The sequence below is a fragment of the Piliocolobus tephrosceles genome, chromosome 1 (assembly GCF_002776525.5).
Source record: "Piliocolobus tephrosceles isolate RC106 chromosome 1, ASM277652v3, whole genome shotgun sequence".
Lineage (NCBI taxonomy): Eukaryota > Metazoa > Chordata > Mammalia > Primates > Cercopithecidae > Piliocolobus > Piliocolobus tephrosceles.
The window spans coordinates 1422720-1427063 of NC_045434.1; positions in this window are offsets into that span (position 1 = coordinate 1422720).

Here is a 4344-nt window from a genome sequence, read left to right on the forward strand (position 1 = left end):
AAGAAAGTTTAAAATTAGGCAAATGGGCCAGGCATGATGGCTCACGCCTGTAATCCCAGCACTTTGGGAGGCCGAGACGGGTGGATCATGAGGTCAGGAGATCGAGACCATCCTGGCTAACACGGTGAAACCCCGTCTCTACTAAAAAATACAAAAAAACTAGCCGGGCGAGGTGGCGGCACCTGTAGTCCCAGCTACTCGGGAGGCTGAGGCAGGAGAATGGCATGAACCCGGGAGGCGGAGCTTGCAGTGAGCTGAGATCCGGCCACTGCACTCCAGCCTGGGCGACAGAGCAAGACTCCGTCTCAAAAAAAAAAAAAAAAAAAAGACATGAAGGCAATAAGGAGACGTTTCTCCTCAGAGGCCGCCCATGGCTCCCCAGGGATGTCTCACACAGGGGAGACCAACTCATCTGGCATTCCAGAAACTCTCTTTCCCACGTGTGCCCCTCTTTTTGTCTCTATTATATATATGTATTTTTTAATTAATAGCCGCCATTACTATTTCGTTCACTGCGTCTGGCTTCTCTCCCAAGGCGCCGTCGGCATCTGTAGACTAAAAACAAACAGCGTAAACAGACATAAACCAAAATAAAATTTGCAATTGTTGATCCACCTATGGTTTTAATCCACTTTAAAGGATTAGTGTTAGAAAGGCCATCAGCAGCTCCAGTAAGAATATCAGCTTCAGGCAACAGGCTGAGATGAGCCTGAGATGCCTCGAAAAGTTGTTTTTTCAGTTTAGCAATATCTAATGTTAAATTATCTTCTTTTCCCTGTAGGTGACATCTAATCGTCTCCCAGTGGTGTTCAGTGGCATTATAAGAGCTAGGAGTAATACAAAAGTCAGAAGTATTCCAATCACATTGCATTTGAATTCTATGCTCCAAGCTCATAATCCAGTCTCCCATCCAAATTACTGTTTGACGGAGATCATTCATTTGATTTGCCAATTTTTGTTCTGTTTGGCTTTGGGAATTCCAAAGCTTAGAAGAATTGTTCTGCCAACTATCCACAAAGCCCACAGTTTGAATAAAAGAGTGCAAAGCAACACCAGCAGCAGCAGCAGCTATGACAGCTATAAGGCCCATGATCACAGCTATTAAAGTAAATATGAATCTCTTTGATCTACTAAGTATTCCTTTTAGTACTTCCGGTGATACTATGTATGGAGGGACAGGCCTCCCAAGGTCTATTGAGGGAAACAGGTATCCAAACTCCTTCTCAGGCCCTAACCACTATCTTTATTAGAGGTAGAATTATTGCAGGTAAAAAGACAACAGCTGAGGCATGATACAGTTTGAGAGTCAGATAGGATGTTAATTTTTCCCACTGCCAACATAAAAGGAGGTTTAACACAGCTCTGCAATGGGACCGTCTGATTAGAGGTCATGGCTACAACAAATTGAAGTTTTTACTATGGGTCTCTGTTTTATATTCTCCTTTCCAAATCCGAATTGGGGTACGAGCCATCATTAATTTCCACAATTCTGGATGTTCTGTACTTTTAATTGGGTCAATCATTTTTGGGCTTGGAGGAGCATATTCTCCTCCCACTTAATAGGGTAATTTGTTTCAATTCTTCTATGTAATTTTGGTGCATTATCTGGGTAGTTGTTTGCAAAAGTAGTCTCTACAATCTTCACTCTGTCCAGTACAATTTACTGCAAAGTGTCCCCTAGGGGCCCAATCAGTGACGATTCCATAGGAATTATTTTGCAGTACAGCAGCACTGTTTGCAATACAATCGTCCGAGGTTACCACCTCTAGCTTCTCAGACCATTTAATGGCAGAAGGTTCTTATTAGGTTTAAATTTATTAATCTGGCGATGTGTCATAACATAGCCATGCTCAAGGTATTTAATAGTGTCCAAAGATTGAAATATTCTTCCACTGATTACATGAATCATTTTTATCCATTATGTGCAGGAACATAAGCCATCCAACTTTGTATATCATAATTTAAACATCCCGCTGCCGGCCCCAGGCAGATGGAAGGAAAGCGATAACCAATAGAAATATTCATTAACATTCCTTCCTCCTCTGGATGAGTAGGACCTCGGTTATCTGTCGGTCCAGGCATTCAGACACCAGCATTAACATAAACCTCCACTGGGATGTCTAACCATGTAACAGGCCTAATGAGTGGTGGGAATGGAATGTAGGCCCAATAAGTTTTTTCTTATATTCAGGGGGAGAGGATGGTATTACTCCCAATATCGCAGGGGTTGTACACACCTCTTGCGATATTGTTCCTAATATCCCGAAGGGGAGAACATAATATTACTCTCAATATCGCAGGGGGTGTACACCTCCTTTGTAATATTGTTGTCCCCTCTCCCCCCCAGCTATTATGATCCACATTGCAGGGGGGTGAGGCACCCCCCACGATATGGGGAGTAATAGCCACCCCCTCTCCCCCTCTCCCCCCACCCGCCTTATATTAGGAGGCTGGCCTTATATAAGTGCCCCCCAATGCCATCGCAGGCTTTGATGTATTCACTTAAAGTTTTTTCCTCATTTAGATCTGCCTTTCCCTTAATAGGTCTAATTGCTGCCTGACATTCTGTATTAGCATTTTCATGAGCAAGCAGCTGAAGGATCACTTTCTTGGCATGAGAATCCGAAATAGCCTTTTGAGCCACATCGTGCAAACAGGCAATAAAATCTGAGTAAGGCTCCTTTAGACCCTGTTGAACTGTGTTAAAAGAAGGATAAGCAGTAGCAGTGTCGTGAATTTTTCCCCAGGCTCTTAGGCATATAGTTCTGAGCTGATCAACAGCCTCATCACCCATTTCCATCTGTTGATTTAGAGTACCCCATGACTGTCCGATTCCAAGCAATTGATCAGACGTGATATTAACGGGACGTTGGGCTTGAGCATTTCTGCATGCCTGATTTGTTGCTCCATCCCTCCACCAGGTTTTAAATTGGAGAAATTCAGAGGGGAACAGGGTGGATCGGGCTAATGCTTCCCAATCCACAGGTATTCAACGTCTGTTATAAGCCACACATTGTAACAAGGAATGAACATAAGGAGAATTTGGCCAATATTGTCCAATTGCTTGCTTTAAGTCTTTTAATATTTTAAAAGGAAATGGCTCCCAGCATGCTTGAGCAAGTTCTCTGACCTCCTCAGCTAGCGAAATAATGACCAGAAACTACCAAGCATTCAAATCCCCCATTTCTTGTGCCTGGCAAATGGATGACTGGATTGTCCCTGTGCCATAATTTGCATTTGGACCGGCTGGCAGCATTCCTCTACCATAATTAACAGGTGGGCAAGCCTGGATCATTCCCTCATCGTAACTGGCTGTTGGACAAGCCTGAAGCTTCCCTTCGCCATAGTTACTGGCGGGGCCTGCAACAATGGGAGCCCCAAGGCGCGTCTCGGGCTCCCCTTCCAAAAATTCCTGAGGCTGGCCTGGGGGTGGCCATTCCAGACCTTCCCCTGAAGGCGCAGTAGGTGGCGCTGTTTCTCTTATAAGTTTTCGGAGATTAGCATACATACCTCCCCGTTTCTGGCCCTTTTTAAAACTAGACTGTGATGGTTCACTTTGCTGATAATTAGACTCCTGATTATTCAACTTTCCTATGTCATCCTGAAACTCCTCCTCCTCCTCAGTGTGGACGGGCTCCAGTGCTGTTTTAATTGCCGACCACACAGACCAAGCAGCGAGGGGAATATCGTGGCCCTCTTGTTGTGTGATCCGACCTTATCCCAGCCTTCTACCTTCATGGCTCCATATTCCGGGAACCAAGGAGAATACCGTCTACCAGATGGAACAAAGATGTGAGATTTTGGGTCCTCACAATGACCCCTCCGCGGCGCAGTGACTGCCGCACAAGGCTTGAGTAATTAACGAACTTACTCTCAGCCTGACCCACGTGTTCCCGAGGTTTCCCTGGACTTCTCCGAGCGCCCTCCTTACCCTAGAGCTTGAAGTGAAAACCTACTCCGGAGTCCTTTGTCGGTCGTCCTCCGCTTTCCACGCTCTGGTGTTCCTTCACTGGATTATTTGTAGAGATTACGGGGAGCCCCGCCTTGGGTACCAGAGACCAGCCTGGGCAACCGAGGGAGACCCCCGTTTCTACAAAAAAAAAATTGGCCGGGCGCGGTGGCTCAAGCCTGTAATCCTAGCACTTTGGGAGGCCGAGACGGGCGGATCACAAGGTCAGGAGATCGAGACCACCCTGGCGAATACGGTGAAACCCCGTCTCTACTAAAGAATACAAAAAACTAGCCGGGCGACGAGGCGGGCGCCTGTAGTCCCAGCTACTCGGGAGGCTGAGGCAGGAGAATGGCGTAAACCCGGGAGGCGGAGCTTGCAGTGAGCTGAGATCC